Source organism: Anser anser (genome assembly GCF_964211835.1).
Source record: "Anser anser genome assembly, chromosome: 4".
Classification (NCBI taxonomy): Eukaryota; Metazoa; Chordata; class Aves; order Anseriformes; family Anatidae; genus Anser; species Anser anser.
The window spans coordinates 12139102-12151809 of NC_139724.1; positions in this window are offsets into that span (position 1 = coordinate 12139102).

Sequence of the window (12708 nt, forward strand, 5' to 3'; positions counted from 1 at the left end):
CTCAATCCTTACTCTGATCAGTTATTGAAATAGCCAGGAAACCCCACAGTAAGCAGAAAGATGGGAAAACACAGGACTCCTCTGCTTCATTTGCCTTAACATCGCTGTAAAGAAGTCTGCCTAGCACACCTCCCGCTTGTCCTTAACCACTCGTTTGTTCACAATCAATCTGCTGGGCTGTTTGCAGGCAGGATCCCAGTGCACCCAGTCAAATGGGTAAATTAGCTCTCCAAAACGCATTAATCTCAACAAACCTCTAGCACAGTGATGTGCTGGGGCGGGGGTTGGAAATCAGCTGTGAAAATCAGCTGCACCGCTGTGGTCATACACCTGGGGACACCGGTGCTTTGACCTCGCAGCCTTGCCCGTGAGCCCCTCCTGCCAAGACGGCTGGGTTGAGATGTCCCAGTGCTGCCAGGAGCTGGAAAATAGCACATCCTCAAAGTTTCGTAAAAATATTGTTCTTCAAGGTCTGAGACCAAGAATGACAGCTTTTTGGGTGGCTGCAAACTCCCAGAGCTCCCCCAACAGAGTGTTCATCATTGTTCGTTTAGGTATTTTACCAATGGCCGAGAAAACTTGCAATAAAAAGGCCCTCTCAAGTGGAAATCAGAATACAAAGTCTGCTAAGACATGACCACATGTCCTGGCCAGCCGTATTTCTTCCAGCATAGTGTTTCCAGCACGCTGAGTCAGCAACAAGGCTAGGAGAAACCCTGAAGGCACAGGGGAGACTTCAGGCCCATAGGGTCTTCAAGCACGACCCCCAAGAAGAGGAGGACAAAAAAAGCATAAACTGATAGTTTCCCTGTGGTCAGAATAAAAAGAAATGGAATGGAATGGAATGGAATAAAATAATAAAATAAAATAAAATAAAATAAAATAAAATAAAATAAAATAAAATAAAATAAAATAAAATAAAATAAAATAAAAATAAAAATAAAATAGTGCAGTGCTCTGCAGAGGTGGGCTCAGCATCTCTCACAGCCAGCAAAACCAGCTTGTGTCCACAGCGCTTTTTCCTCCAGGGGTCTTAAAAAAAGAACAGCAAAACAAAGCAGAAGGCCCTGCGACACCTTTTATCAGCTGTGCCCTGTGCTGTGTGCTCATTTCCCCCTGTACTGCACGGATCTCCTCCGAGCCATAGGCCCTGATGTGCTGGGGCTTCCGCCTGGCCACCAGGTTTGACGTGCCACCCCTGGACTCTCTGCGTACCCCAGGCCTTCTCTTGCTTTGGACGCTGGTTGCTTTGCCATGCCCCTGGCTGCTCAGCTGGTCGCCTTCTTTGCTGCATGTGGGCTTTTTTTTGTGTTTTTTTTTTTTTTGCAAGCCCGTGTGCAACATCTCTCCCCCAAAGGCAGCTGCCTGTCTCCCTTCCTCCCCCTCGGCCCCACCACAGCGGAGGGCCACGGATCAGCATGCCCGTCAGCAACAGGCACTGCGCCGCTTCTCCGTGGCGAAGGGCAACAGTGGCTGCTAAGAAATCGTGGGATAATAGCCCCTTTGAGGGATGCTCGCTTCGTGCTTTTGGGACGCAGCCTCGGTGGTGGGACCGGGCAGGGGGAGGGGGGCGCGGAGGCGTATGACAGCGCTGACAACAAGCGGGCTTTGTGCGCTGCGCCCAGGGACATCCACAGCTGTTCTAGCCCCTCTCCTGCCTCTACAAAAGCTCAAGCGAACGAGTGTAAATCATAAGATTTTAGTGATTCGGTCCCTGCCTGCCTGCAAAAAGCGAAGCTGTGCCGTAGCATCTTCTCCTCACAGCCAGGCAGCAGTCCCCAGGGAGGAGAACCCGCCTCGGGTCCTGCTCTGGCTGCTGCTTTGGCTCCTGGAAAGGGGATGCCCTCGGGCTGGTCCCTTCGGTTCGGGTTCCCTTTCCTCCTGTCACTGGGGAACACCGGCAGCCCACGTTGCCTGTGCTCGTTGACGTATGAAGACCAAGGCTTGGCCACCATGGCAGCCAGGGCACCAGAGCACGCACTGCCTGCCTGGCGTTAACTCCACGGGCCCTTGGCATCACTTTGCCCATCATCACTTGATGGCTGTGGCTTGCTCACAGGGCAACTTGCGCTTCGTCTGCAAATAACCAGGCCGCCAGCAGTCTGTGCCCCGCCATCCCACCCACAGCTGCCGTTGGTAAGCAATGGGAACGCTTGCCTTTGCCTTGACCCCGGACCCGCTAAAACCTGCTTTCCTGCCCGTATCTGGGAGAGGGAAGGACGAACCCTAGCAGGGAGCGAGAGCATACGTGCACGCAGGTGCAGAAAGCTGGCAGCCAAACAAAGGGAGATCGTGGGAGCAGATAGGGGCGCGTGCAGGCTGCGGAGCTCGTCAGCGGGACTGCAAGCAAGACCAAAGACAAGTGGAAGGGGAGCGGGAAGGAGCCAGGTTCTCATTGACGGCAAGGAGCTGAGATGCACCAGTGATAGGACACCACTGTTTGCTTAAAACCAGGAACCTACGGTGGGGCTTTAGGTATCCTGAATGCTCTTTGCTTGGCCGGCTGTGAGAAGCGGGGGCTCACCGGGCAGCTGGCGCATCCCGCAGGACAGAGCTGCCCGGCCGCCCTAGGAAGGACCGCACGAATGCCTGCCAAGCATCCCCAGCCTCAGCTGGCTCCTCACCTCCAAAAGCTATCCTCACGTCTCTCATCGGCCTTCTCGGGGCAGTTCAAAGACACGCAGCCCCTCGTGCAGCGGGGAGCTGCCGCCGGCCTCGCCGGAGACAGGCCTCCGCTTGCAGAGCCGGTGAACCGGTTCCAGGGGTGCGAGCTGCATGGGCAGGCTCTCCCACGCACAGAGGGGTTTTGCATAGCCGAAGTGCAGAGCACAGGCTTCATTTTTCGCTTCTCTGAAGGCAGGAGTCAGGCCAGGGAAGGGTGATGAGCTTCAGACGAAGCAACTGGTGCAGGAACCACGGAGCCCCAGACTTGCTGGAGAGAACAGGTCTGGCAGAGCCAGCTAAAGACCCTTGCCCTGTGCCAGGTGAACGCTGTCAAGCACCTGACCAGATGCCAGCCGGGGCAACAAACCCCCCAGACTCTTCCAAATGCTCCTCCCAAAGCTGGGGCTCTTGCAGAAGGAGCAGCAGCCTCCGAGCTGCCAAGCAGCATTGCTGGGGGCAGCACCCACCACCCCGTCTCATTTCGGTGCAGCCCCTCGTCCGACGCTCCGGGCATACTCAGGAAACGTAGCTAGGTCTGGGAAAGCCACTGCCACAGGAGGAGCAGACTGCTGATTTCTGCCTCTCCCAGATAAAACTCGCTCTCTCCCTTGCTGCTCGGTGGCTTTCGGTGTTTACAGGCACCAGGGAACATTTGCTCCTTGCACGCCTTCCAATGGAGCGTGGGAAAAGCTCTCACCCGAAGCAAAAAAAAAAAAAACCAAAAAAAAAAACATGGGAATTTGCTTTCAAGTCTATTCTTCTTGCTCTCTTTCTCTCCAAGTGAAAAGCCCTGAGCTGGCTTTTCTCTTTGCAAGGCAAGTTTTCTGGCCAAGGCAAACTGGCGTTTGTCTCTCATGCTGTCAGCGGGGTGACAGGCGTCCATACCGGCTGAGGGGCATCGCTGCAGCGAACCGACCAGGACTGAGGGAGTGGAAGCAGGGGGCACGGGGCCCGTGCGCACCTTTGCCCCCTTTTAAATCAGGAAAACGGCACATTTTAGCTTCAGCATGAGGAAATAAATGCTCGGTTTGGGGAGCAGCAAAAGGAGGACTGCAACCCGTGGTAAAAGACCCAAGGGACCGACTCTGTACCCAGACAGAAGGGGGAGGAAGGCCCTTTATGCCCAGAGCTGAAGGCAGATCTCACGTGCCTTCCCACGCTGCGACCTGCGAGCAGCCCAGCACGATCTTCCCCGGGTGAAACTCCCCCCCGCGAGGGCTGCCTTAGGTGAGCAGCTGCGGCGGCGGCCAGACCCGGAGCCGACGGAGGTGTTTGCTTTCTCCATCTTCCCCCCACGCCCTCTTTTTAATTGTTTGCACGTCAAGAAAAGACTTGCAAAGGGTTGCAGCCTCCCGAACGGAGGCAGGCGTTGAGCTCACAACCCGAAACTGCCTCTTCAGAGGCAGCCAGCACCCACCTCCCTCGGTTCCCACGTCCTCTCCCCAGCCAGGAGCATCCCCCATGGAGCAGCAGCCTCGTCCCCCGCCTCGCTCCGCTCACCCCGCAGCAGCTGCACCCCTCGCTGTTAATGAGCACGGAGAAAATCAGCACGGAGCTGCCATTCAGGGCCCCTCGCACACACCAAAGCATCCCCGTGCATTAATAATCCCTTTCAAAAAAAAAAACCCCTTCCTCGCACACGTTCCCCCTCTCTCACCCTCAGATGCTTTTCAGGAGGAACTGTGTTTCATCTGAGGTGTGAAAACAGCGCGGTGAAATTTTAATGCAGCCTGAACGTGACGCGAGACCGCTCGAGTGTCTTTCAAGCAGCCTGCCTGTCTCCGGCAGCCCCTTTGAAGGCGAGATCGCTTCGGCGCTGCGCGAAGAGCTTCAAAGAGAATATTTGGGACAGATTTTGACACGACTCGGGGAAGGCAGCAAGCCTCCGAGCAGCGTTCCCCCCAAGGACGAGCGCGGCCTGGTCCCACCGGACCATATGGGAGGCACTGGGGGGACCAGGGCTGCCCGAGGCCGGAGCCACAGGGGTCAGCACCCATGGTACACCCACTGAGTGCTACCCTTTTGTACACACCCCCATGGGGAAAGGTGTCCTAGACCTCTGGCTACATCGCAGGCCACACCAGTGGTGCACCCCCGGCCGTGATTTAAAGGGACGGAAAGCAGGGGAGAGGTCCCTGTACCCAGAGTGGCTGTGTTGATAGGAGAAGTATGAAAATAAGGCAAAACACTGGGGCTAGCCCAAACAGAAAGAGATGCTGATAGCACCCAAGGACTCCTCTATGTCCAGGACAGGTAAACAAAAGGGAGACAAAAAAACAACAGTGTACAAGACAGTAGAGCTAGGACATGAATGAACAGGATGAAGTAGCATGGGAAGAGGGGGGAAACTTCAAGAGGGGCTTTGGAAGCCCCCGTGAGCTCAGCTAACAGAAGTCCCTCATCCATTTTGCTGCTTTTCAGCATCACACGTGGTTTATTGGCTCCCTAGGGCTGCCCAGATCCACTACCAGCACACTGCCCTCACTCAGGAAAATGTTGTATCCCCGGAGGCCTTTGAGCCCAGCTTGGGAAGTTCAAAGGCTAAAGCGAGAAGCAGAGCCCCACGTCTCCTGCCAAACTGGGCACAGTGGGACAAGCCGGACTGGGGCATGCTGGGGAGATGCAGGCTGCAGCCCTCTGTGCTTTGTGCCATTAAAAAATGAAGGATAAAGCCCTTTGAAAGGAGGGTAGAGCAGGTAAGGCCCCTCGGGGTACTGCAGCAGTTTGGCTTTCCTCTGCCAATTCTGCAGTGCAGGAACACCTTCCTTGAAAATGTAAATGCAAATCACAGCCATCCCCAGGTTTATATTAAATTATTATGATGATTTTTATTTTTGGAGGTCAGATTTGGAGCCTGGAGCTACCTATGGAGAGGAATCAACCTGATATTAACCTTGGGGTCATTTCTCACACCAAGAGAGGACGTTCCCCTCTTTAGGGCTACCGTATCTCCCTGCAGACACCAGAGGCCTTCACTTAGGAGAACTAGCATCTGCTTTAACACCCCCTGTGTGTTTGTGGCTATTCAGAGAAGTACAGCTGATGCCCCTGGCCTGGCTGTCAGTGGGAAACAAATGCAGATAAGACCCTGTCATAGGTTGCCCCTGAGAAGCCCCAAAGAAGGATCTCATCTGCAGAAAATCAACGGATCTCAGGGATGAGTTGTATTTGCAAGAGGTTTGGCAGGCGTGTCTCCTAGGACATTTTCTGAGAGCTCTCAAAGTCAACTGGGAAATGAAATCAACTGGGAAGTGAAATTGACTTACCAGAATTAGCCCAGAGATGGCAGAGGCACCATGCCACCTACAGCAGGCTTGCCTAAGGACAGTCACCAGCCATGTGGCAGGACTGTGCCACCCCCAGAAACATGTCAGCAAGGTATTTGGGCTGAGGACAAAGCTTGGGCCCAGTCTGTGCTCTCTCGGTTGCAGGAAGATGCGAGATGGTGAGCTATCTGCTTCCTTGGGGCCTGCTGCTCCTGAAAGGTGGCAGCCACAGGAGACTGGAGACAGCTGAATGCAAATTATGTCCTGAGTGTAATAAAAGAAAACAGCAAAACTCGGTTAGATAACAGCCACACCTTGAGAGCAGCCGACACACCCGTGAGCATGTCTGTGGGGAAACGTCAGAGTTTCCACGTGCTCACACCCTTTATATTTGAAAGCTATCTTCTGAAGCTCTCACTCCTCACAGCAGGGCACGCTTGTGCCATGAGTGCAGTTGTGCAGAGCCATTTGGTTCTACTGGGCAGTCCCCATGCCTGGGGACAGCTCCTCCAACAGCGTGGCAGAGCTAACTGGCTGGATGGTGTAGCCCAGGCTGGCCGGAAGATGCACCTCCAAAAAGCCACCAGTGGCCTGAAGTCTCTGTGATGAGTGATGGCCAACAGTCCAAGGAGACACACAGGTACAAGAAGGCAGAGCCATACTGACCAGAGGCTGTTGTGCTTCTTCCAGAGCCCGCAGGAATATTCCCATGTACGAGGACCCAAGGTCCATGGAGACCACAATCCTTTCTCCTGCTGTGCCCAAAATGCACAGGCATATGGAAATCTTCTGGCCTCCAGCAAACTTGCAGGACTCCTTGGACTATAGTTGGTGTATTTGGGTTTACTATTCCCAGACCCCTCATCACAGAATCACGGAAGGGACATCGCCTATGGAGAAGACTGGTGCAGGCTGTAGTGAGGGTCCCATCAGCACTAAAACAGGGCAGGGACACGAGACACCAGCCTGATTACTACCTGAAATGCTGAAATGCCAAAGTACTGTGCCGGGCTGTGATATGCATCGGGCACAGCACCTTGGCATTAGTACTCATTGGCTCTTGGAGTAGAGCAGAAAAACACATGGTGGGGTGGGAAGATACACAGTGTGTTTCTGTGCTAACCCCTCTCCCAGGGGCTGTTTTTGCACAGATAAGATTCAGCCTTTCAAGAGTGGCATCGGACAAATGAGCCCCCCCTTTTTATTTTATCAGGGGGCCTTGATTTATGGAGCAGTAGAGGAGCTGCTCCAGCCAAGGCAGGAAAAAAGCAGGGCTGTGACCTCATGGACCAAAACTGGACCCTGCTTGGCTTTGAAGCTGTAGCTGACACCACCTTGAATGTCTTTCCAAAAGGCTGGATCTGCAAAGGACAGGCCTAGGATGAAGGCAGGTGAAGCTCTCTGCATGCTGTTCTTGCCAGACAAACTCAGAAACAAAAGGCCTCTGCCATTAAACAAAATAAAAAACAATGACAAAAAGCACCACCACAAAACCCACCATCTTCTCTAAAATCAGGTACCAGTGGGTTTACAGCTGCTGCCCTCGTCTTCTAGCTCCAGGCCTGCACCACCCGTGTCCCTCACTCAGACAGGCCGAAATGCGCCCAGGAATGGCTGCATGTTTTGTGGGCAGAGAATTATCAGAGGAGTCAGGAGCTGGAATTTGTCCCGTGAGTACAACGAGCTGCTGCAGAATGAGGTTAGCGGATGTTTCAGGTGATTCACTGTCTTCTGGTAACTGCCCAGCTCCCCGGGCGTCACCGGCGTGCAAAAACAAGGCAGGCCCGGGTGAATCAGAGGGCTGAGGGAAGAGTGTCGGCAGCAGTGGGCAAAGGCATGCAAATGTTTATTCGGGGCCAGGCCGTAAACTAACACTGTTTTCCAAACGTGCAGTGAGCTTCCTGGAAAAAGGTTTCTCTCCTGCCGTGTTCGGGGAGTGTCTTGGGAGAAAGCCCCTTGCTCCATCTTCCAAAGGCAAGCGCTGGAGTGGAAGTCCAGGCCGAGCCATCTGCATGTGGCACCTCCTCACACCCTCCCAAAACACACCCAGTGAGCCGTCCGTGCCAGGCAGCTCGTGGTAAGGTTTCACTGGTGCTGCCTGGATGATGCTGGTCATCTCCAAAAGATGGGGAAGTCTTTTCTTCTGTCTCCTGCTGGCCTCCAGGACACATCTCCAGACCCTTCAGCCTTGGTTACTCTGCCAGGCACCTGAGCTACAATAATTTGCTCACTTCTACAGCTGCCAAGAGTATTTGACAGGATACTAGGGGTCTCAAGTACCCACAGGTTACTTTGGGCAGGCCAGATGAATGTCAGGGTCTGGAGGATGAAGGAGGGAGCAAAGAACTCAGTGCCGACTCAAAGTATCATAACCACAAGCTTCTCGCCTTAATCTAGTGAAGCAGTTGTCACAGAAAGAAGAGGAGCAGAAAACACAGGGCTTTGCAGTGCAGCCCAATGGCCTTTCATGCATCCCAGGGCAAACTTTATAGTTATACCCTGATGAACCAGCTAGCTCTGTGCTCAGTGTTTGCCTTGACGATGACCACTTACCTGTGGGAAGACAGCTGAGATGCTGAAAAGCTAGCCATGGACCTGAGAAGCAACCTTTTGGGGGTGGAGAGGAAGGACCAAGGGGCAGGTGGGACCATCACTATTGCTCATTTGAGGAAAGCAAATGGGAGAAACTTATGACACTGCTGTCTTTCTTGTGCTTAACCTTCACATGAAAGTCAAATCCAGAGGCGCATGACCCTCTGAAAGGATGCATCGCCCTCTACAAACCGCCAAGATAAACAGATAACTAGCTGAAACTCTGCAGTCTCTCTCAAGCACTTACAGTTACTAAGCCAAACCCTTGCCCGGCATTTAGCCATGATGATGAGCAGAAAAGGGGTCTGGAAATGGGCCAGGATTGCGAAAGAAGAGGTTCACGAACTTTTAGCTAGGTGAAATGTGTATGAGTTGTAGCAACGCCCATTATCAGAGGAGGAGCCACCTCCAGTTCTCAAGTCATGCTCTCCAAGAACTGCTGGAGGGCTGGAGCAGGACCAAGGCAATGGCAAAGGATGAGCCCAGCGTCCTGTGTTTAAAAGAATTGAATGCAAGCTATAGATCCATAATTCAGTGCCTGGAAAATTAACACACAGGAAGGACTAATATAGTCACTTAGGGCTAACATATGAGCTAAGAAGCAAACAAGAACCATTCCATACTACACCATTTCAATTTCTTCTCTCAGTGATTTGGCAGAAAATCATTTAGAGTGCTTGTCATACAGTGTAAAGATGCTTACAACTCTATTCCCATTTCTCACTAAGTGTCAGGGACCAAACTGGTGCCCCAGAGGTGTTTATACTTAGTGGCTAGAGATGGTTCACCATAGCTTTACCCTGCCCATGACTGCTATGTCTGCCTGCCCCCCACCTTCTTATCCAAGTGTCTGGCACAGGCAGGGTGATGGGGACAGGCAGCTAGCCAAGGCCAGCTGCTCTCTCATGACAGCTTTGCTTTAACGAAACTCCAATGGGCTGGAAATAATGTTGGGTGTCAATTATCCATGTGGCATGTGGTTTGCAGCCTGTGCCCACTTCAGAGAGAGATGCCCCCCACAGGATGCTGTACCCAGTGAGCAGCAGTCAGCCCCAGACAAGGGCATCCCTGCAGCCAGCTGCAAACACCTGGCCACCACAGACAGACCAGTGAGGAAGTCCCTTCTCTCTGGCACAGGCCAACACTGCCAGCAAAGCCCTCTCCTATCTCCCAAGCCACCACATCCAGCGAACATTATGGGAGGATGGGAACCACTGTGTCTCCACAAGAGATCATTGGGCTCTTTGGTTTCTTTGCCATCCAGCCAGTGCCCAGCGCTGTCCAGGGTCTTTTCCCTGTGCAGTAGCTCTCTTAAGCCATTGCAGATGCCTCGAGAGCTGTGTAACAGCGATGCCAGGCTCTGCCTTGCCAGAGACACCTCCCCCTTGCAGCCTGCTCTCCCAAACTGTCTGGCAGTTTTCCATGCCTTCCTTCATGACAAAGCTTTGATGGGCACGGCTAATTTATTGCTATTGTCTAGCAAAGCGCTGGGTGTCACATACAGTTTTGAACTGCTTCGTCTTGGTGCTCGTGCTTGATGCTCCTTTGAAGCTGAGGTTGCTCCAGGACATCTCATTTCCTCCTTTGTTTCCCTGCTGGTAAATGCACGTTCCTATGCTTTTGGCTTGAAGTGAAGTCTCCCTCACTTTCTGTCTTGCTGACTGCCTCCAGCCTTGTGTTAATGCCCCACACTGCGATGGCACACCGGCACAGCACCAGTGATGGTAAGCAGATCTGCTCAAATCAGACTCCTGCAACACATGGACACTCACCACCCCAGGAGGGCTCACCCCCTTCAGGGATTTCTAAGGTTTATAGTGACCTTCCTCATTCATGGTCCTGGAGAGCAGAGAGCAGTGTGAAATAGAACCAAAACCAACCAACCAACCAAACAAACACACAGAAAAAATCCCCGGACTCTGCTTTCCCCAGCAGTGAAGCACAGTATTTAAGCACCCACTGCTGTACTGTGGATTCAGTAATCCCAGCAAAGGCCCAGCAGCTACGCTCCAGTCATGTAAGTGGCAGTGTCAAGCCTTCTCCTAGCTCCGTGTGGTCCAAGTGGGCAAAATTAGAGGTAGTGACGAATTTAGGGAAAAAAAGAAAAAGAAAAAAGGAAAAAAGGAAAAAAAGAAAAAAGAAAAAAGAAAAAAAGAAAAAAAAAGAAAAAAGAAAAAAGAAAAAAGAAAAAAGAAAAAAGAAAAAAGAAAAAAGAAAAAAGAAAAAAGGAAAAAGGAAAAAGGAAAAAGGAAAAAGGAAAAAAAAGAAAAAAGAAAAAAGAAAAAAGAAAAGAGAAAAGAGAAAAGAGAAAAAAGAAAAAAAAAAGGAAAAAGGAAAAAGGAAAAAAAAAGAAAAAAAGAAAAAAGAAAAGAGAAAAAAGAAAAGAGAAAAGAGAAAAGAGAAAAAAGAAAAAGGAAAAAGGAAAAAAAGAAAAAAGAAGAAAAAAGAAAAAAGAAGAAGAAAAAAGAAGAAAAAAGAAAAAAGAAAAAGAAAAAAGAAAAAAGAAAAGAGAAAAAAGAAAAAAGGAAAAAGTAAAAAAAAAGAAAAAAGAAGAAAAAAGGAAAAAGGAAAAAGAAACAAAGAAAAAAGAAAAAAGAAAAAAAAAGAAAAAAGAAAAAAAAGAAAAGAAAACGGAAAACAGAAAAAGAAAAAAAGGAAAAAGGAAAAAGAAAAAAAGAAAAAAGAAAATGGAAAACAGAAAAAAAAAGGAAAAAGGAAAAAGGAAAAAAAGAAAAAAGGAAAAAGGAAAAAAAGAAAAAAGAAAAAAGGAAAAAGGAAAAAAAGAAAAAAGGAAAAAGGAAAAAAAGAAAAAAGAAAAAAGAAAAAAGAAAAAAGGAAAAAGGAAAAAGGAAAAAGGAAAAAGGAAAAAGGAAAAAAAAAAGAAAAAAGAAAAAAGAAAAAAGAAAAAAGAAAAAAGAAAAAAGAAAAAAGAAAAAAGAAAAAAGAAAAAAGAAAAAAGAAAAAAGAAAAAAGAAAAAAGAAAAAAGAAAAAAGAAAAAAGAAAAAAGAAAGTCCTGGGAATACCTCATTGGCCTAAATCACGTACCAGGGCTGGACCTCCTTCTGATGATGAAAACTTGCTGCTTCCATGGGTATTAATGAATAATAATAATTAATTAATGGCTTTTATAAAGACCTGCAAGCTTTTGAGCATTCCTTGCCCTGCTATGCTGCCATCTCCCACCCCCTCCTATAGCAGGAGGTATAAGTGTCTCCCTGAGGGGCTGCAGAACAGCAAGAAGAGACTTTGGAGACCGAAGTACTGGATTTGCTGCATCCTCAGAGCAGCACGTGAGCTGGGCCACATCTCAGAGCTCATTCCTCCAGGAAGCTGATGGGACGAAGAAGATGAGGAGGGACGTGCTTTGGCATTGCTGCTGTGGTCCAGTCCTGCATCAGGGGACAGTTTACACCCAAGAGCTGCTTATGCATGCTCTGCAGTTAGTGGTTTCAGCTGGCATTTCTGTGCCAAAATCAATTAGTTTTGTCTCCACTGGAGTGCTGTTTTCCTTGAAAGCTTGTGTTGATGGTATCGCACACACTGAAGGTGTACTGTGCTGCGTGGATCTGACACGCAGAAAGAAAAGCGTTTCTCTTTCATTTGCAGAATTTCCCTGACTAACCTGGAAGAGTCCCGTGCTTTCCTGAACAGTGGCCAGGATCCTCCTGCGGAGCAAAATCGTACAGTATGCTGGCCAGCAAGTAACATGGGAGCAAGACAAAACTATCCTTCTGGGTCAAAACGTCCATGTAGTTTGCAAATACAGGGGGGGGATTTCCTACAGTCATGACAGAGGTCCTGTCCTTTTCCTGTGCAATATCAGAAAAAAAATAATACCAAATGCCAGAGGTCCTGCTGTTCCTCAGTCACTAGCACAGGCATTGGATGAAGCTGTCTCCTTCCCAGGGCTTTTTTTAAGAGGAAAGGTTTAAGCAGGTCTTTTGGGTCAAACGACCAGAGGTCTGACCAGCATGGAGCTGCCCAGACTCCTTGGAAATATGTAAAGGCACAGTCATAAACTAGCTGTGCACTGGATTCTGGCCTTTTAGCCCAAGGAAAGAGCAAAGTACGTGCAGGTGAGTCACATTTACAGTAGGTAGATGAACCTCGTTACAAAGTACTGCTTTCGCCTTGCTGGTTGCAACACGTTCAGTGCCCACGGGCACTGGCACTGCCTTTTGCTCT